This window comes from Vicugna pacos, unplaced genomic scaffold (genome assembly GCF_048564905.1).
Source record: "Vicugna pacos unplaced genomic scaffold, VicPac4 scaffold_16, whole genome shotgun sequence".
NCBI classification, from domain to species: domain Eukaryota; kingdom Metazoa; phylum Chordata; class Mammalia; order Artiodactyla; family Camelidae; genus Vicugna; species Vicugna pacos.
This window is the reverse complement of record NW_027328737.1, coordinates 2,958,406-2,981,664: the sequence shown is the minus strand read 5'-3', so window position 1 is coordinate 2,981,664 and position 23,259 is coordinate 2,958,406. Positions and strand designations below refer to the sequence as shown.

Genomic DNA, 23,259 nt, shown 5'->3' with positions numbered 1-23,259 from the left:
TGTGCTCTCTTTATATATACATATAATTTAAATCTTTTCAATCCTCGTTCTTTAGTTCAATTTCCTATTAGCCCAAGGTCTTAAAGTCAATTAGTTGTATTAAAACTACAATTTAAGTTGAAAGTATCAAATGAGTTATATTGAAACTGCAATTTAAGTTGATCTATCGAACTGTTCAGATTCAACATTTTTCAAAGAAATGACATTTTAAAATTGATCCAGGTGGTAAAAAGCAGAGAAACACTTGTGGGGAACATTGTCTGAGTTTCACAGAAACAAATCTTTTGAAAAAAAGCAGTATAATTGAATATAGTTAAGCAAATGTTTACGTTCCATGAATTTAACTGATTTGATAATTTATCAGACCCATACAAGCAATAAGAGAAACTGAGAAAGTTCAAAGAAATGGAAAGAAAAAAAGAAATATGAATCAAATGTAAAAGAAAATGTTACATTTACATAATAGCTCACAATGTGGCAAGATCAAAGATTACATGCAAATACTTTTATAGGAAATTATTAAGCTGGTGCATAGTGTTCAAGAATTTACCTTAATTAGTAATAGTACATGAACTTGAATTCTTACTCTTTTTATATTTATTTTACAATATACTAAAAAAAGTTTACTAATTGTATTTGAACCATTTGATGACTTTGTTATTCCTATTTCTTAGTTTTTGTTGTTCTGAAGTAGTAATCAGCCATTTTTATCACAATTTTCCTGAGCTGGCAGTTTCTGTGATGGAAATTTTTCTCTTCACAAAGAAAATATTTTTCTTCTGTCTTCCCTAAGAATTTCTGGAGTTCCCTTATCTTAGAGATAGATGAGCAGAAGTTTCATAATAATGGGTCTTTTAAATATAAATGATTACATGATTTAATATACTGATCTATTCCAGAGACAGGAAACTGAGTATAAATCATGTTTTGCTCAGGAAATATTTAATATTGCATAACAGAGGAAGATTATAAACCTTGGCAGTCTAGACACAGTCTGTTCTGGAAAACAAGGTCCTTTTCTCCAAGGGCTGAGCTCTGGGCAGGAGTCTGAGTTCACAGAAATGTCCAGGAGAAGGAGTTCAAGGTCACGGGCACACTTCTCGCTGTGCGTCTGTGCTGTTTTCTCTAGCGCTTCCCCGTGCAGACTGTAGGTCAGGCTAACGGCTCAAATATACAATTTAACACTTTGTTCCCATAACATAAAGCTTTGTCTCACATTTTGACCTCATTGATTTGTGTACTTTTATGGAACATACTTACTCTGTATGAAAGAAAAGAAGAAAAAAGCACCCACTCGTATCTAAGCCTCAACAGTATTAGGTCATGAACTTGCAGAAGGCAAACAACCAAAGGACTGAAAGGACCGGTGCCTGCTGGGCAGCTAGGTGCCCAAAATTAAAAATGTGCATTAAGACTCGTTCCTGCAGGCATTATGCGAACCAGACGTTAGTTTGAGATTTGTAGATACTAACTGCTATGTATAAAATACACAAACAACAAGTTCATACTGTACAGCACAGGGAACTATATTCAATATCTTGCAGTAACCTGTGGTGAAAAAGAATATGAAAATGAATGTATGTATGTATGTGCACGTATGACTGAAGCATTAGGCTGTACGTCAGAAATTGACACAACATTGTAAACTGACTATAATTCAGTTATATATATCTATATATGAAAAAAGTAATCTTTTATCCTCAAGTCATGAAAACCCAGGTTTAAATATTTAAATATCTGCACGTATGTCTTTCTTTTGGATAGTGCGTCCATCTGTTTTGAATTACATATCCCTGTAGTACGTATAGACAGATCTGTTTGCCAGATAAATCCCTACAAGAGAGTCTCCAGGAAAGTTGTCCAGAGATTCAAAGGGGAAATGATTGCAATTAAATCATCCCTGGCAGTTACTGATGCTTTTTTTATAAAGTGAAAGAGGAGGATTTTCTCACAGAGCGGCACGCTGGGATCTGGTATCATTTGGCAAATCAGCTAGGACTCAGAAATGAATACATTCACAAACACACTTGCAAACCACTTCTGCAAGGAAGGCAGACATGTGGAGAATCACTTTCAAAGCCAAATGAGAATAACATCAGTCATGCCGGACGTGACACAGGGCAGGTTTTCACTCGTGTGGTTGAGAATGACTGGCCAATGATTTATTTTTTAATTGAAGTGTAGTCAGTTACAGTGTGTCAATTTCCACTGTACAGCATCATGTTTCAGCCACACATACACCTACATATATTTAATTTCATATTCTTTTTCATTACAGTTTACTTTAAGACATTGAATATAGTTTAGTGTCTGGAAATCTTGCAGTCCCAATTTATCCTTCCCTCCCCCCTTTCCCCTCTGGTAACCATGAGTTTGCATTTGATTTTTATAAAATGACTGTGAACGAGTGAAAATTCTATTGCTGTATAGTGAAAACGACCCTCACTACACTCAGAACCAAGGAAGACAAGACTGGCACAAGGGATCTGTGAAATTCACTCATTAGGCAGCACAATTCATTTAACTACATTGAGGGCTTTCTGTGGGTTATTGCCCTGGAACTCCACCATGTAAATTGCGTGCGTGTGTGTGTGTGTGTGTGTAACAAAACTACAGTAGAAACTCTTTTTTAAAACTGAGCATAATTTTACTCACAATAAAATATGATGCAAAGGAGTCCAGTTTTCAGAGTAACTGTGATTCCAGAACAAGAAAAAAGAGGTTCCATCTATTGTTCAAATCATTATAAGACAGTAGACAATTCTGATGGGATAATGCATGCATAAATCTAGACAAAAAGCTGAAAATTTGGTCTTAGATAATGAGGGGAGAAAAAAGGATCCTTGTTTATTTTAGTATGTATAGCTTTTGTGATGACACGGAAATTCATAGCTTTTGGAATTCTGGGTTTTCTGAAATGGAAATCTTTTTCCCAGACATAAGTGAAATGTCCCAGATCAGAGAAGGGGAAAGGTAAAAAAGAGCCAGCTTCACTATTTCAACTTGAAAATTTATTTAAGTTTAAGAATTTGGAGTCTGTGCCATTACTAAGTCAATCTCTTAGGTTAATTAAAAAATACAACATATGCCCACCCATGTTCATAGCAGCATTATTCACAATAGCCAAAAAGTGGAAGCAACTCCAGTGTCCATGGATGGATGAATGGAAAAACAAAATATGGTACATGTACACAGTGAAATATTATTCAGTCTTGTAAAAGAAAGGAAATTCTGGCACAGGCAACAACATGGATGAACCTTGAGGACATTGTGCTTTGGGTATTAAACCAATCACAACAAGATACATAATGTATGATATCATTTATCTGAGGACCCTAGAGTAGTCAAATTCATAGAGAAAGGAAGTAGAATTGTTGCCAAGAAGAGCAGAAAGTGTAAGTGGGGAACAGCTTAAAGGGCACAAAGCTTCAGTTTTGCAAGATGATAAGGCTCTGGCTATTATGTGCACAAGGTGAACACGTTTAACACCACTGGCCTGCACACTGAAAATTGGTTAAAATGGTAAATTTCATCTGACATATATTTCACGATAATTAATATAAAATATACATTCTCACCACAAAATTGAGTCTTTGGGTTTACTGGGCTTTTAATATTATGCACACACAAACATGGTAAGTGGTTGATTACATTTTCTTCTCTAGTTGAACAAAAATTTTAAAAATATTAAGCAGAAGAACCAATTTTCTAAGTGCAACACCGTTAGGCAAAAAGATGCGCATTTTTGACGGGGTCCTTTCTACCTTTTTAAACCAAAGAATGATTCACACTGGATGGCTTATCACAAGAGAGCAACAGTGAGCTGCAGGAGTCATAGCCCGTCCACAGGAAGACTTCAACAGTGGCTCCTTCTGGAGTTGGTAAGAAAAGCAAGGTTGTACTCTGAGTACTCATTTATAGTTACTGTGAACTGAATCAGATGTTGCTGAATCAAATTGGAAAGAAAAGCATGAGAAAGCCAACTGGTAGAAAATTAAGACCTGCCTTTTTTTTCCTTTTTAACCTTCTTTCCTTGTTTAGTTGCTGCAATGTCTAATATCAAATCAGGGGATAAAATGAATTGGATAATTTATTGTTGTGGTGTTAAAAGTGGGAGGGTGAAGGAAGATTCATGGAGTGTTTACAAGGCTAATCCTAATCCATTTCCGGGTTGAGAATCCTCCCAACAGCTGGCTTCAAGCTACTAAATTGGAATCACGGAGAGGGACTGGAGAGGGATGAGCTCAGGTAGCTCCTCTAGCCCGTTCAGATGACGCCAGTGCCCCACTAATGGGAGTCGGGTCATTTATGCACAAAGAGTACTGGCTTTTTAGTTACATAGGCCTCATGTGTGCAGTTCATTCTCAACTGGTTCAAAAATAATTATATGCGTGTTGAAGTTCCTAAGATGGCAGAGGAGAAGGGCCCTGAGCTCACCTCCATCATGGGCACCCCAAAATTACAACTATTTACAGAACAACTATCGATGAAAAAGACCAGAACCTACCAGAAAAGATCTTCTACAGCCAAAGTACAAAGAAAGAGCCACAATGAGATGGGCAGGAGGGGCAGAGTAATGCTGCAGTCAAGTCCTGCACCCCAAGGCAGGCAACCCACAGACAAGAGAGTAACTACGATTGCTGAGGCTGTCCCCAAGGAGCAAGGGCTCCGAGCCCCACATCAGCCCCCCAGCTCAGGGGTCCTGCACCAGGAAGATGAGCCCCCAGAATGTTTGTCTTTAAATTTAGAATTTAAAATTTAAAAATAAGCAATTCCACTCTGGGGAATATATCTGAACTAAAAAACAACAACACTAATTCAAAAAGATACATGCACCCCAATGTCCATAGCAGCTTTATTTACAATAGCCAAGGTATGGAAGCAACCCTAGTGCCCAACAGCAGATGACTGGGTAAGAAGTGGTGTAAATGTATACAATGGAAGATTATTCAGCCATAAAAAGGAAAGAAATTTTGCCACTTGTGGCAATATGGATGAACTAGAAGGTATTATGCTAGTGAAATAAGTTAGAGAAAGACATATCTTTTGATATCACTTATATGTGTAATCTAAAAAATAAAACAAACTAGTGAATACAACAAAACTAGACAGATTCACAGATACAGAGACTAAACTACTGGTTACCAGTGGAGAAAGGGAAGAGGGTGCAAAACACGGGTAGGGAGTTAGAAGGTACAAATCACTGGGTATAGAATAAATAAGCTACAAGGATATATTGTACAACACAGAGAATATTATCAATATTTTATAATAACTATAAATGGACTACAATCTATAAAAATATTAAATCATTATAGTATACACCTGAAATTAATATAATATTATAAATGACTATACCTCAAAAAACTCAAATAATTACTCATAGTATATAAATATAAAATATTTATGTAATATGTAAGTGAATAGAAACTACATTTCTAAATTTAAATATATACACATATTGAGTGAGAGAAAAATAAAGCAAATAAAATGAGAAATCTAAGTGCTATCAAGGATAAAACATAAATCAACCATTAGATGCACAAAAAGAGCTATACCTAATAAGCCAACAAATAAAAGATATAAAACACTATCCAGTTAATCCCCAAAGAGGCCAGGAAAGAGGAGGAAATATCAAAGAAAAAATGGGACAAATGAAAAAAAGCATAAGAGTAAAATGAAACTCAACACATCCATAATCACATTAAGTGTAAATGTCTAAAAAAAAAACCCCAGTAAATGCAGAGATTCTCAGATTAGATGAATAAACAGTATCCAATTGCATGTTACCTGCAAGAAACTCACTTTAAATAACAACCACAGAGTTTTACAATAAAAGGATAGAAAAAAAAATCATGTTAACATTAGTCAAAAGAAAACTGTAGTGGTTGTATTACTATCAGAAAAAATAAGTTTTAGAGCAAAGAATTTTACCTGGGATAAAGACGGTCACTTCTTAATGATAAAAGAGCTCAGTTTATCAAGAAGGCATAGTGAATTCAAATATTTATGTCCCTCATAAAAAAGCTTCAAGATTTACAAAGCAGCAACTGACAGAACTGGGGGAAAATAGATAAATCCACAATTACAGCTGAAGACTTCAGCACCACTCCCTCAGTAACTGACCGAGCAAGTAGACAGAAAATCAGTAGAAATATACAAGTTAGCCTAGACTGCCTGGGCAGAAGTCATTGCTGCACTTTTCTCAAGCTTTGTAGTTGAAATTTAATAATGCCTTTAAGAGGTTAGAGGAGAAAAATGATTTTGTGGGCTTAAGTTCAAATAGGAGAGAGCTAGTAACCTTTATTTAGAAATTTAACTATAACTTTGGTGTTACATACCCTCACATTATGTTTCAGTTGATTTAATTTATATAAATATAAATTTATACAAATTTATTCAACCTGTGCTGCTTTGCAGAATTCAATAATATTTATGGATAAAAAATGTTCATTAAGTGATTCTTATATACCTACTATTAAGAAAATGAGATATAGTGTAAGCAGTATATATTTTATAGTCAGAAAATGTACTAAGTATGCTTTCTAGCACTCATGGTCAAAATTTGTTTTCAATTAGAAAAAGCTTAAATACTAATCTTAAATACTAATTACACCCAGATAAGATTTCTGCCAATCATTAATAATACATTTAGAATCTAAATCCCGATTTTAATCAGAACTTTCTGGACCACAAAGTAATGACAAAATACAATTAGGAAAAAAATCCTTTTAGGGAACTCATTGCTAATTCTATATATAATTATAAGAACTTGATTTGGTCTTAACAATTTTTCAATGAAAAATTGAAACACAATCTTTCAGTGTAATGTATTCATGTCTGATAATCAGGTAAGTAATTCTTCCATTAGACCACACTTCCTTTATGATGGCTAGCCTCATAAAGATGGTGTGAAATTACTTTATCACACTTAATCCTTGGAAGCCCATTTACTTTACACAGGCAACACATTTTCAAGGTATCACATGTAAGTAAATCTTAGCTAAAGTGAGGTGATGATGTAGGTGTATTTGTCTTTCAGACCTTGTGACTGCCTTTGACACAAGATCCCATGGGTGTATAATTTTTTCTGGAGACATTCTGGGTCACCAACCTGTGTAGCACAGGGAACTATATTCAATATTTTACAGTAACCTATAATGAAAAAGAATATGACAAAGAGTCTATGTATGTCTGTGTATGACTGAAACATGCTGTACACCAGAAATTGACACAACATTGTAAACTGGCTGTACTTCAATAATAAATAATAATAAAATAAAATACAATGATTAAATAAAAAATTAATTTCTTTTTTCTTTTTTTAAAATTTTATTTGTTTTAATTGAAGTGTAGTTGATTTACAATGTTAGTTTCAGGTGTATAGCAAATCGATTGAGTTATGCATATACATACATATATTTTCAGATTCTTTTCCATTATAGCTTTTATAAGAAATTGAATATAGATCCCTGTACTATACAGCAGGTATTTAAAATTAATTTCTATTGAAATTAAATAGTGTGTGAACACAGGTGAATGCTAACATCACAGAAAGAGATGCATATCCATAGGTGTAACATGCAGTGAATTGATGTTCTAGGTCAACTTCAGGTGTTTACATAGGATTACAGAGCTAGCATAGACCATTAGAACACTTGGAAAAATTCCAGATGACCTAAGAATTTAGGAGACACCTCTGGCCCAAGTCATGGCAATAGTAGAGAAAATGTATTGAAAGAGCTAACTAAAAGGTATGATTGGGGTATATAAAAATACAACCATCAAAAAAATGCTCAATATCGCTATTTATCAGAGAAATACTGGTCAAAACTACAGTGAGGTATCACCTCACACCAGCCAGAATGGCCATCATTCAAACGTCCACAAACAATAAATGCTGGAGAGGCTGTGGAGAAAAGGGAACCCTCCTACACTGAAGGTGGGAATGCAGTTTGGTGCAGCCATTTTGGAGAACAGTATGGAGAGTCCTCAAAAGACTAGGAATAGACTTACCACATGATTCAGCAATCCCACTTCTGGGCATATATCTAGAGGGAACTCTAATTTTAAAAGATACACGTACCCCAATATTCATAGCAGCACCTTATTACATTATTCAATAGCCAAGATACGGAAGCAATCTAAATGTCCATAACAGGTGATTGGATAAAGAAGTTGTGGTATATTTATACAATGGAACACTACTCAGCCATAAAAAAATAATAAAATAATGCCATTTGCAGTAACTTGGATGGACCTGGAGATTATCATTCTAAGTGAAGTAAGCTAGGAAGAGAAAGAAAAATGCCATATGATATCACTCATATGTGGAATCTAAAAAAGAGAAAAGCAGAGGACACTAGTGAACTCATCTACAAAATAGAAACAGACTTGCAGACATAGTAAACAATCTTTTAGTCACTGAAAGAAAATTTGGGAGTTCGATATTTGCAAACATTAGTCACTACATATAAAAGTAGATTAAAACAAGTATCTTCTGTATAGCACAGTGAATGATATTCAATATCTTGTAATAATCTTTAATGAAAAAGAGTGAAAACAAAAACAAATATATGTATGTATATGCATGACTGGGGCAAGATGCTGTACACCAGAAACTGACATATTGTAACTGTACTTCAGTAAAGTAATAAAATAAAATCAAAAGTAATAAAATAAAATCAAAAGAAATGACCATGTGTAGAATTAAAAATATATGATTATCTCAAAAGATTATAAGCTGAGCAGAGATTGCAAAACCCTGAATGGACAAAAGTTTTGAAGTGGCTGTACCCCCATCTGAGAGCAGGGAATAAAGGCCAAGGAATCAAATTTTCTGAAATGACCCAGACTCAAAACTCTACAAAGCAGAAAGTCAGATTCAGTATTAGAAACCAAGGTTAAAGTTTCCACTCGAGATAGAACACTTAAGTAATAGATACCCAACCACTTCATGGTGCAGACACTTCTCATGAAGGCTTAGGACTGGTTTAGACTGGGAGGTGGGTCAGTGAGTGATATGATGAAGAAAACCGTAAAATTGTTGAAATACTGGACAGATAGCAGTGGGAAGAGAAAAATAACAGTAACTAATATAATATAAGCATGAAAGAAAAATAACATTCAAATTGCAAATGAAAAACAAAATTCTTAAACAGAAAAATATTTAATGTTAAGAAAGACGGCTGTCAAAATGTACAAGTCAATTATGAATTTATTCCACATGCAATTAGGTAAGCACTGACAATGATTTAAAAATAAGCAATTCCACTCCTGAATATACAGCTGAAAAAGGCAAAAACATGAATTCGAAAAGGTACATGAATCCTAATGTTCATAGTAACATTATTTACAATTGCCAAAGTGTTGAAGCAAACTAACAGTCCATCAACAGAGGACTGGATAAAGAAGATGTGGTGTATATATAATGGAATACTATTCAGCCATAAAAAGAATGAAATTTTGCCATTTGCAGCAACATGGATGGACTTGGAGGGCATTAGGCTAAATGAAATAAACCAGACAGATAAAGACAAATACTGTACAATATCATTTATACATTGTATCTAAAAAATACAACAAATTAGTGAATAAATCAACAAAAAAAAAAGCAGATTCACGGACATAGATAACAAACTAGTGGTTATCCGTGGGGAGAGATAAGGGGACGAGGGGCAATATAGGGATTGGGAACAATGGGTTTTATCAGATTATATGAAATTATCTGTGTGGAACTTATGAAACCTGTAAAGCACTATAACATTTAAAGAACCTTTCATTCAATAAAAAAGACAAAAAATAAAATAAAAATGAGCAGGTTTATATGGCTTAGAGATAATATATGACAACATAATTTTATTTTAAATTGGTACTTAGAGAAGATGAAAAGATTTTGACATCAATAGACATGAAGAAAATGCAGATTAAAACCACTATAGGCTATCACTGCATGTTTATTATAACAGACATAATTAAAAGTACTGATGACATACACATATATGACAATACATATACACCCACATAGCTACACACATCCATACTAAGCTCTCATAAATGGGTTTTTTTAAGCTTCTTTTTTTTGGGGGGCTGTAATTACATTGATTTTATTAATTTATCTCTAATGGAGGTACTGGGGATTGAACCCGGGACCTTGTGCATGCTAAGCACTCACTCTACCACTGAGCTACACCCTCCCCCTCATAAATTGCTGATAGCAATGCAAAATAGCGTAACTACTCTGGAAAACTGTTGGCAATTTCTTATAGAGTTAAACATAGACTACCATACGACCTGACAATGTTGCTCACTAGTATACGCCCCTGAGAAAAGAAGATTTATGTTTACACAAAAACCTGTATATAAATATTTACAAAAACTCTGGTAAATCTTCAAATGCAGAAGCAGCTCAAATGTCCTTCAACGAGTTAACATATTTAAAACAAAACCAAAAGCTTTGCCACGTCCATACAAAGGAATGCTACTGAACAATAAAAAGGAATAAACTATTGCTGCATGCAACAGCTCGATTGGATCACAGGAGTATTATTTTGAGGGAGAGTAGCTGGTCTTAAAAGATTACATACTATGTGATTCTACATATATTAACCTTCATCATGAAGCTCAAACTTCACAAGGTAAGGGTGAAAAACAACCACTGGGGAGTTTATGACTGATTATTCCTGGAGCTCAAACAGGTGGAAAACATTTAGATTCCATTGACATGACATGGTCTAAAAGATAAAAGCTGTGACCCTGGCCGTGGACTGGGGCAGTCCTGTCCCACGTGGATGTGGGTTCAACTCCTCCCACCCACACCCCACCATCAGCCCTGCCAAGGGAACTGGAGGGTCTGTGCCCATCAGTAAACGAGCAACACATAGAGATCTGGTAGAATTAAACCCAAATTCACTCTTACCCAAAACATTTTATTAACTACAAACTATTTAAATATTCCAATTAAACACAGATTATCAAACTGGAAGAATGCAAAATAAAACTTTAAGCTGTCTGTGAGAAAGCCAATTTAAATATCTTTAATACAAAGAAAAAAGTTTGATTACAAGTAAAATATTGGTTAAAGAGGTCATATACCACACGATCAGTAATCATAACAAAGGTAAAGTGGTTACATTAATATCATACCACATAAGCTTAAGGGAGAGGAATATTATTAAGTATAAAGGAGAACACCAATCAATTAACATTAAGACATAGGAATCCTGGATGTCTGTATATTCAACAATCAAACTTCAAATACATAAGCAAAGAGTTGACAGAACTTGAAGGAGAAATAGACAAATGTCACTCCTCTGTTATTAAATGATAGAAAAGACAAGAAATCTTTAAAAACTAAGATTAACACAACACCATCAGCTAACTTGACCTACTGTATAAAATTCTAAAGCATTTACAAAAAAATTATCAGAACTGAAAAATGAGTAAATCAAGAGAATTTTATTTATATATGCTAACAATAACAAAATGGAAAATGAAATTTTGAGAAATAGCATGTATAATAGAATCTGGAAACATAAAAGACTTAGAAAAAATGTAACAAAACATGTGCAAGATGCTGAAAATGATAAAACATCACTGAGAGAAAATATAGATGACTTAAATTAATGAAAATTTATACCAGATTCATAAATTGAAAGATTCAAAATTATTAAGTTGTCAATTATCACATGATTGACTGATAGATTCAGTGCAATCTCAGTTACAATGTTAAGCTAATTCTAATATTTATAGGAAAATCCAAGCTGTAATATACAAAGAGGTATCTAGACAAAATAATTTTGAAAAAGAAGTTTACTTGACTGATACTACCTGATTTTAAAAAACCCAGTGAGTCGAGAAACAGCACACTTTTCAAACTGCAGACTCATCTTTTTAATAAAGTTTGAAATACAACTAGATTTATGTTTAGAAAAATTAATCTAGACCCAGACACTATACAGAAAAATTAATTCAAAATGAGCCAAAGAGTGAACAAACAAACAAAAAACCAAAATTACACAATTTATGGAAGAAAATATATTGAAAATTTGCAACTCTAAAAGGGGATAGGTAAATAGTTGTGGCACATCCATGTAGTGGAATACAACTCTGAAGTAGGAAGACTGAATTACTGATACATTCATTACAGTGTATGAATTTCAAAAGAATGATGCTGAAAATACTCAGTTGGACACAAAAGATTGCATACTGTCTGACTGAATTTACATAAAATTTTATAAACAAAAAATTTATTCTTTAGTGATTAAAAGCAGAAGAGTGGTTTCCAGAGGCCAGGAAAGAAGAAAGAATTAACTGCAATGAGGCAGAAAAAAACTTGTTAGAATGATGAAAATGTCCTATATTGTGATTATGGTGTTGGTTATACTGATTAAATATTAAAACGTAATGAGCTACATACTGAAAAATAATGTTTTACTTTACATAGTTTATCCTTCTATAAATTTCATTCAAAAGATTATACTTAATGATAAACAAAACCAGATAAAAATAAAATAATATCTATAGATTCATAAGACTGTTAAACTGAAAATGAAAAATCAATAGATTCTAGAAAATTCTGAATTATCAAAATTGGTTAAATACAGAGAATGGCTGAATAAACCAGCAACCTGTTACTTAATTGCACTGAAAATAAGAATCCTTCCCAACACCCCAGGCCCAAAACACCATGCTCAGTTGGTTATATCAATGTTTTAAGTAGCATATTATCTTTATTTATTTATGAACATTCAGAGTAAAGCTAAGGAACAAAGCAAACAACCTTAGCTTGTGAGGCTAGTTAAAACCTCATACCACACTTGACACTGGACTAAGTCAGGAAAGAAAAGATAGTTGTAGGTTTTATTGACCAAAGCAGTCTAAACCCAAGCTGTTCAATATGGTAGCCACAAGCCACACATAAGCTACTGAGCACCTGAAACGCTGTTAGTCTAAATTAAGATGTGCTGTAAGTTTAAAGTACTTAGTATGAGAGATGCATGTAAATTTGTCAATAAGAATGTTTATACTAATTATATTGAAATGATGATAGTTTGGATATATTAGGTTAAATAAAACACACTTAGTATTATTAATAGCAATTTACCTATTTCCTTTTTGATTATTTTAATATAGTAAATATAAAATTATATAGATTGCTCATATTCGTGACCTGGATATTATTTTTATTGAAAAGTTCAGTTCTGCAGGGTGGTGAGCATAAAGGTCTACGCTCTATACCCTAGAATATGGGAATATGGTATGTGATGTGGAAAAAGAGACTTAGCACATATTATGAAGTTTACAGGCCATAAAATAGGAGATGACCAAGTGGTAAGCAGGTAGAACATATCATATCACTTGTGTCCTTAAAAGCGGGCACATTCTCCCACTGCAGCTAGTGAAGTGGGCTGAAGGAGAAGCTGGAGTCAGAACTGCCACCCCAACTGGCAATAGCAAAAGCCCCTCCTCTTTCTACATCAACAAAGCATAGATGAGAATCCTGACTGCTCCTCCACATGGTAAAAATGTAGCACCCCTCTCCATTCTGCCACTGGAATAGTGCCAGAGGAAATTAGTTAAAATAGATTATTTAAGGAAGATCTACACTCTCACAACATAATGTCCCAAATGTCTAGGTTCCAATAAAAAAAATCCCTTATTAAACCAAGAAACAGGAAAACTTTACTTGCATGAGAAATGACAATCAACAGATGTCAACAACAAAATGACACAGATATTAGGGGTCCTGAAGGAAAAGGAGAAAGAGGGTGGGGCTGAAAAAGTACTTAAATAACTAATAGCTGAAATTATCTTAAATTGGCAAAAGACATAAACCTACAGATTCCAGAAGCTGAGCAAGGATTTATCCAAAAAGGACAAAGCCAAAGAAACCCAAGCCAAGACACGCCACAGTCAAACTGCTGGGAACTGAAGAAAAAGAAAAGGATCTCAGATGCAGACAGAGGGAAACCACCTGCAGGGGAGCACAGTTCAAAGGACAGCAGACTTCACGCTGGAAACGGTGGAGGCCAGCAGGAAGTGGCAGGACATATTTCAAGTGCTGAGAGAAGAGAACTGTCAGCTCTGAATTCTATTTCCAGCAAAAATATCCTTCAGAAATGAAGCAGAGATCAAGGCAGACTCAGAGAATTCAGATGGAGGAAAACCAAGAGAACTTGTCATCAGCGAACCTACGCTAAAAGAACAGCTAATGTAAGTGCATGCAAGCAGAAAGTAAACGATAAAAAAGCATCTTGGGACATCAGGAAGGAAGAAAGAACAATGGGAAAAGTAAAAATATGGGTAAATACAATATCCTTTCCTTCTCCTCTCGAGTTTTCTAAATCATGCATGAGTCTTAAAACAAACCACCAACAAATAGTTAAATTCCACACAGATTAAAGACATAAACATAAAAAGCAAACATTAAAGAATGCAAGAGAAAACGCTGATTATCAAAGCAGATACTGGTTTCCTAAATAAGGCCCCCAAAGCAAAGAGGTCAGAGGACAAAAATGATCAATGTGAGGACATTGAAATATTTTCATGAAGTGGCAATGTTACAAAAAATAAGAGTGAATCTTCTGATTTGCATAACCTATTTGCGCATGTTTAAGCAACAAAGAATTGATATCTTCATCTTATAAAGATCCACTGCACATCAAGCTTTTAAAACCTGAATAATTAAATAAAAAATGGCCTAGCCTAGGAAAGGGCAGATTCTTAAAATGGGATGCCACATGAACAACAGACAAAATTTGTTCCATCTAACTAGTAATCAGCAAAATGAAAATTAAAGTGTCATTGAAATTTTTCCCTCTCTTAAAATTGGAAAACTTTAAAGAATAACAGAATGTCAACTGTTGATGGTGATATGAGATAACATAAAAACTCTAATATACTTCTTCTATAAATGTAAATCGGTACATTTTGAAAAGTATTTACTGATGCCTGGTAGAGTCAAAGGTGCACTTAACCCATCACCCAGCAGCTGTACCCTGAGAAGGTGGAGGAACACTTACCTAGTGGGGAACTCTCACACAATTGCCCCCAAAAGAAAGTTTATAGTTATATGCATATAATGGTGAAGACCAAATAGAGAGAGAGAGAAACTAACACAATGGCTCTGAACAGGGAATTGGACACGTCTAGGGGAAGTGTCCCACCTAAATTCACGTAATTAGTAAGGGATTCAAGAACCAAAGCCTGCTTGGATTGGCACTGGGCCCCCTGTGGCACACGTGGGAAACAACGTTTAACAAAATATTCACAAACAGCCAACCTGCAGGATGTAGGAACCACGCCAAGGGATTCCCCAGCAAGAAGGGAATTAATAAGAGCCAAATTTATGTCTAAAACTCAGTCTCAGACACAGTAAGATTAAATAGTACACACCCTCTTTTGTCTTTCTATTCTGTGCTGGTAACTCATTAATTCAATACATATTTACTGAATCCCTTGAACACAGTAAATGTGCCCAGTTCGCTGGTATCTGTTTAATTTGGAGTTAATCAAGTAGACTGTTTGTTGGTTCACAACCTTGGGAGCTTCTCGGTTGAAACCTGAAACCGCCCCCTTACTCAGAACATAAGGAGAGAAGAAAGAGGCAGAGCCTCCAGGTTGGTAGTTCGAAAAAGCAATGGCACTTACACGTGAGGTTTATCTCCAGTGGCCACAAGACAAGATCTCCGTGTCCACTTGCAGAATCTCAAAAGTTCATGGAGGATTAATGGGGTGCAGCCCGAACGCCACCCAGATGGTCCCTGCAATGCGCTCTCTCGGGGCTGTATCCCCCAAAGCAGCTGCTGCTGCGGGAACAGGGAGCGGCACCGACACCCCGAGGTCGGGCAGAGGAGCAGGCGCAGGTCACTGGGTCCGGCTCCAGGGGAGGCCGGCGGCCCTGTCCTCCCCGGGACCTCCTCCACCACTGCTCCCTGTTTCTGTGTTTCTTCTCAGCAGGAACACAGGCACCTAATTTCTGGGGTGAAGTGGTACTTCCAGGTACCATGTGGATGAGCTTGGTGTCGGGACTAGAAGACAGGTGAAATGTTTTGACCTGCGGAGTTATAGTCTTTCTTGGATTCTACTTCAGAAGCTACGTTCAGAAGCTGAATTTATATCATGTTTGCCTGTAGCAAATAGTTGTGTGGAAATTTTTCTGTTGGCTTATGCCCTTTTCTACAGAAAACATGGACCCAATGGCAGGATTCCAGTCCAGCTGGTGTAATACATTTTTTTTTTCTGACATGGTCTTAGAACTTTTGTCTCTCTAATACATGTTAATTCATTTTTTGTGTCATCTGTTCAGGAATGCCTACTCGGAAACTCCTCATTTATTAATTTAAAAGTGATGATTGGATTCCTTACACATCCCGCTGTGTTTCGCTCTAACCACATCTGCAGTTAGGACTGGATCAAGAAGTCTGCAACATCTTAATTTATTTCCCAATATAAGAAGTGAAAAAAATTATCTTCGCCTTTTTGGAATTCTTTTTTTTCTTTGAAATTCTTTAAATTCATAGCTATTTCAGAAATGGCAAATCAGAGAAGGATTTTCCCGTTGTTTAATGGTTTACTTATAAGAGTTAACAACTTCATGCATATTGGCCCCCAGTGTTATGATACCATTTTAATTTGGAAACAGATGACCATTACTTCACAGTGAGGCATTCTGCAGATTTATAGAATCATAAACCTGATGGCATTTGAGATGTTCAGAATGGCGAGCTGTAATGAGCATCAGTATAATTGTAACAGAAATGTTATCACATCTCTCAATTGTTTTATGTGTTTAGCAGCTTTGGTGTTTTTCTCTCAGTGAGTTCACTGAAAGTCAGAAGGGCTGTGGAAATTCTGCACGTAAGTGCTAAGTAGCCCTTAATGATACGATGAGCTCAAACTTGAACCACCTCTCAGTCAAAAGGCAAAATAGCAATTTCTCATAGTGATTCTTGAAAGCCCTACAGTGAGTCAATAAATTCAGTTGATTAAAATAATATAATAAAAAATAACTAGTGATCCTCTTCACATTCAAATGGTTTTTCTCTTTCCCCTGCCTAAATACTGATTCCTAAATTCAATAAACAATCTTTCAACTGAGGGCCATTGATTACCAAATAGAAAATAAGTAAAAATATGTGCCCCTCTGTAGGAAAAATATCCTACTGCTGATGAATCAGTGATATGATCTCTTTTAAGAACAATATATTATTATTATGCTATTATTATTATTTCCAGCTAAAAAAATGGATAGTTTTTGCTCTTGCCAACATTTTCATTTTAAAACTTAGAATCCATATGAGCATATCAACGTCTCAATGCATATTAGTCCCTTTTCATTTGAAATACAGTCATCTTTCCACTACTCACAAAAATAAGAGGAGAGCATTTTGGATAATTCAATAGCAAGTCAGTAACATTCCTCTATAAATTGTACTCTATTTTATTTTATTGAAGTACAGTCAGTTACAATGTGTCAATTTCTGGTGTACAGCACAATGTCCCAGTCATGCACATATTTATATATATATACACACATATATTTATTTTCATATTCTTTTTCATTAAAGGTTATTACAAGATATTGAATATATTTCCCTGTGCTATACAGAATAAATTTGGTTTTTATCTATTTTTATATATAGTGGCTAACATTTGCAAATCTCAAACTCCCAAATTTAACCCTTTCCACTTTCTTTCCCCTGATAACCTTAAGATTACTTACTATGTCTGCAAGTCTGTTTTTGTTTTGCAGATGAATTCATTAGTGTCCTCTTTTTTAAATATATATTCCACATATGAGTGATATGATATGGCATTTTTCTTTCTCTTTCTGGTTTACTTCATGTAGAATGATGATCTCCGGTTCCATTCATGTTGCTGCAAATGGCATTATTTTATTACTTTTTATGGCTGAGTAGTATTCCATTGTATAAATATACCACAACTTCTTTATCCAGTCATCTGTTGATGGAAATTTTAGATTCTTCCATGTCTTGGATATTGTATATAGCAATGCTATGAACATTGGGGTGCATTTTATAATAACATGTATCAAATTTTCTTTTCTTGCTCTTTTGATTGAGCCAAAATGAATGGATTATTTATTCCCCAAGTGCACACATGCTCACCAGTTTTGACAGGTCAAAAAACAAACAAACAAATGAAAAAAAGCAGTTACAAAATAGAAAAAGAGAGTTTGGTGAACACACTGGACAGTTATGTGTGAGGGAAAACTTGAAAGTTTTCCCTTGCACGTGAAAAAACAAAGACTTAATCTGGATTCAGCCTATCTTCAGATAATAATTTTCAAATATATTCCTTTTCAAAAAAGTATTCCTTAAAATGTTCTATGTGTAGCCCTCTGCCGGTCAAGGGGAATACAGAAAAAGATACAAGTCTCAAAATTTAATATAGCCTAGATGAGAAGCTCCAATATGTTTCCTTTTTTTTATATTGAAGTGTAGCCAGTTACAATGTGTCAATTTCTGGTATAGGAGCTGTTTACCCACTCTGTCTCCACCTCTGTATTTGGGCTGTATTCCAATGTCCCATCCACATTATTATGTCAAAGGGCAGATTTTGTTTGCTTGGACACCCAGAAGCTTTTTGCACAAACATTCTCTTCATTTATCTAAAATCGGCCCAGCCCTTGGCTTCCCGATTCCACACTGTGGTCCATTCGTCTGCCTTATCCACTTTGCGTTCTTTAAAACTGGCCAGCTTTCCTCCGGCCTGCTTCCTAATTGATCTCTTCAGATGACTCATCAGTTCCCATGGCCTCAATTAGTATATTTCTGCCAGTCCCTCTCAACTCTCTGGCCCAGGGCTTTCTCCTTGGTTTCTGACCCTTTTATACAACTGCTCACTGAAAGCCTTCCCTTTCATGTTTTCTAATCAGTTCAAACTTGACTTATCTAAAACTGACCATATTTTGGAATTCCAGATCGATTTCCCCTTCTAATGTTTACTTATCTCAGCTGTTGGCCCCATCTACCTTGTTGCCCAGATATAGGCACTCCTTAATTCCCTTGCTCTCTTTTACTTCCTATTTTGAATTAATCTCCAAGTCCTGCAGATGCTGACTCATAAACAACTCTGGCGTCTGCATCCTTCTCTTGGGCACTACTGTGGGATGCCCTAGTTCAAGTGATCCCACCATTCCAAAAGTCTGAAATCAGTCTTCATGCCTATAACCTTCTCCTTTTTCCACCTAGCCTCCATATGTTACTGTATGTTCTACATATCAGGCTTAAGATCCTTTAAGCCTTTGCCATCACTTTCATGATCAATCCAAAATGTATAACATAGATTTATAGTTTCTGCAAGTAGAAAAGAAAGAATTAATAGCATGACTGTGAGAACATTCTCACTTTACCATGAAATGTCCTCAAAATAGAAAAGAGGACCTGGTCGAATCTCCTTGAAAGCATGTTATTGACAGACCTGCTGTTGAGCACCACATTGGTATTTCCTAGTGGGAGAGTCATTATTTATAGAATGCTTGTAGCAGAACGTACCTGGTGTGTATGGGATGGTTCATGGCAAAAAAAAAAACATGAACTCTGGACTTACGGGGCATGGCACCAGGGGAAGTGTTACATAAGATTTGCAATGGGCAGTGTGATTCCTTTTCATGTAAACGGTGACTCCATGCATCCTTTAGACAGTGCATCTTTAAATATGGGCCAAAGAACACATTGTAATGTGTCAAGGAGGCCATGTGGAGTTGTACTGGTTGGTCCCAAACCTTCCTCTGTTGTAGCTAATTCTTCAGATTAGTTATATCCTCAACACTATTAGTAAAGCTTGACACTATATACGATTGCAGATTCCAGTAAGTCTGATTTGACAAAATGATACTTTGAGCAAATTCAGATAGATCTTAATGCAAGATAGTCTAATTTAAGTCCTTGGGCCTCATCTTTTGTTCATCATAAACCTTATACTCCAGTCCTGCTGGGCTTCTTGGTCTTTCTTTGGTTCTCCCTTTTGTCTGTTCATCCCTAGTTAGTCTTTAATTTTCAGTTTAACACAATTACCATAGGCAGGACCACCTTACCCCTCTCTCTGTGTTATGATAGCATCTTCCTCTAATACTTCTTCTGGAGCATTGGTTGCACGTACAATTACCTGTAAGGCTTTGAACTCCACAGAAGAAAGGATCTTGTCTTTCCTGGTCCTTCTGTTTAACAAAGCCTGTAACATAACAGATGCTGAAATACATGCCGAACAAAGCTGACTATTTTGGAACATGTCATAATTATTGGCCTGAAATAGCTCATAGCTGCTGAGTGGATTTCAGAAAGATCTATATGATATTTAAGGCAGAGTAAAACCTCAAACGGGTCTAAAGAAAACATTTGAGAATACATCATTCTATAAGATTTCATTTTCTTGTTTCATATTATCCAGGAGCAAACTTTTTTCCTACCCAGTGTGTGACCTCCGGAAAGTCATGAAATTATTGAAATTCCTCACTATAAAGTGAGAATAGTAGTAATGTTCTTTTAAAAGAATGTCTCTATAAATTGCAAACATTTCTATAAAATTGGGAGCTCGACATATGAAGAGATTCACTTTAAATGTAAGTCATTTAAAATTGAATGGAAGCCATTTTCCTGCAATATTTTTTTCTTCACCCCTCATTTTATTAGCAGTGTACATAGAATGCATTCCAACTGTCAGTTCCTAATAGGAATTACACTTGATGCGTCTGTCTGTTTTATATTTACTACTCTCCTGCTTTTGAGACAGCTTTCCAGGGGTATGACAGCAAGTTTGATAATTGTATGTATGTTTCTGTTAAGCAATGCTGAAGGATCTCCCAATACATTCTTGTTAATACACAAAAAGGCTAGGAAATATATCAGAAATGAGACATGTGATTGCCAAACAATCATAGCAATTCTTCTGCCCTACAAAAGGCACATCACTTCCACTGTGAAAGAGCCCTCATGTATTATAAATTCCTTCCTGCATTACCAAAGTTCCTCTGTCATCATCTGTACCCTTAATTGTTTACCTAAATGTATAGGATGGACGTCAGTCAATACTGGAAAACTGCAGTGCCTGGTGGGCTTTATGATATTAGAAACAAGATAAAAAGCCTTCTGACTCAAAGAAAGCAATCAAATGTATTTTTTGTAGCCACAAGCATCGTATTTACTTAAGTGATTGTGACTATAAAAGCAAATCTCTCTTACTGGAAGCCAGGACAAAAGCTGTCAGAGAACAGGGGAGTAAATAGCTCTGAAATTGTTTTCTCTGCTTCATTTCAAAAGCTTGGGGCTACCAATGTTTGACCTTTTTACAAATGGAATGGTTTCCTGCGGGTCTTGGTGTCGCGCTGAATGCTGATGGTGATGCGGGCTTGATGCAGCCCTCGGGAGCGGGGAACGCACTCATCACGGTGCATTCTTCTGCACTGAGAACATTTCTCATTAAGTGACATTTGCAGGTTCCCTCTAAAAGAAGGGAGAGTGATTCAATTTCCCCCCAAAACATTTTTTTTCCTTTAGTGTCTCCTGACCAAGCCGGGCAAGGAAAATTGCATCATTGTCCAAAATGACTCCATGTAGTGTAGTCAAAGGAAAACAAAGTCAGGTCGAACAGTGAGGCATGTTACGCCAGCCTGGTCTCGGAGTTTGCTATCTGGTAATAGAAAACATCAAAATGTATTAGAGGATTATTGAGATTTGCTGCCTTTTCGTCAATTGTATATTAACATTCATCTCCGTCTCTGGTTTTAGAATATTTGCCTGAAACTTTCAAATGCATGGATATTGATCTATTAATGTAGGGTAATCCATGGACAGAGTTTAAAATACCTACATAAAATAAATCTTTTTAATATTAAAAAGAAAATACTCTGAGCAGCAAAAGAAAGGTCTGCCATGTATCTGTTTGCGCTGTATAGTATCTAGTACCACACTGAGCTGCTGTGGAGATGGCAAAGCATAACATTGCTAAGTTCTGAGCCTCTGTGCTGTGTTAGACCCTGTCTTACTTTTGATACACATCTGTAAGGTAGTGGTTATTTTTCCTTTATTTTTATGGGTGAAAAACAACATTGGCTCATGTTAAATACACCATTGCCCAGGTCACAGGAAATGATTAGTAAAGATACTGGAGACCAGATTGGAGCCAGGGTTTTTCTGAATCCAAACATCATGTCAAGAAATTTTGCAACTATACAAACTTGTGGGTATATTATCCTAAAAATGGAAGGCACATTCTTGGATTCTATTTCGTTTGTTTTGAAATAAGAGACTTATTAGAAAAGAATTGTTTTCACCAGTTAAGTTCCCTCTGATCAGAGTCTCGAGCAACTTTCAGAGGCTACTTTAATCCTGAACAAGTATTAACAATGTGCTAAGCTTCATGCTGAAAGCTTTGCATCCATTATCCCATATGGTCCTCGTCCATGCGGAGGAGATGATTATAATCCCCAATTTGCAGAAAGAGAAATTGATGATTAGGGAATATCTTTATCACTTCCAGATCTCTTCTCTGCATTGTTCTGCCTTGTTCTACACCTGGAGAGTCTGACCCCGCAGGACTTCTCTTCCGGGGCTCCATGGTGCTTCAGCTTCTGGTTGGGTGTGGAAGTTGGAAGAACTAAGAGGGGATGAAGTGTGAGACAGAGATCACAACATTTACTCACCTTCTAAGGTTCTGGCAGGGAAGGCCTCTCCGGGATCACCACTCAGCTCGGCAGCCGCACTTCCATGCCTCCCGCTGTCTCTGTGACATGGTGGCATCCTTCCTCTCCTGTCCCTTCCAGGCCTCAGGTGGAGACAGCTTTCTGCTGTTGCCAGACCTGGCTCTTCCTTGCCCTTTGTCACTTCCGTGACTCTTGTCGGTTTCTCTTCAATTACACCCTTTGGGGCACGCCAATCACTGACCGATAGGACCTTCACTGACATGAAAGGCTTAAGTAAATCGCCTTAGGGTTACCTGATTAGGACTTGGTAGAGTTGAAGTTCAGCTCGGGTTTGTTTGATGCCAACACCATTTACTCACAGATTAATCACAGCAGGAAAGAGAAAGGATTGTGTGTCAGATCCTAAGGACATTGGCATTCTTTCTCAGGGTCTGTTCATTATCTGGAAAAGGGGACCCTTGACATCCAGGGAACCTGACCTCAGGCCATCAAAAGCAGTACATATCCTGAAGATCTAACCAAGCAGAAGGCTGTTGAGCAGACAGACCAAACTTTTCCACATTAAAAGCTGGTGGTTGTTAGAGTGATTCCTG

General features: G+C 36.1%; 1 pseudogene; it reads left to right on the top strand.

Annotated features, from left to right (window-relative positions):
- The window catches only part of LOC140692744 (actin-related protein 3B-like), a 111,894-nt pseudogene extending 97,770 nt beyond the window's left edge, over window positions 1-14,124 (top strand).
- Window positions 14,125-23,259: the final 9,135 nt, after the last annotated feature.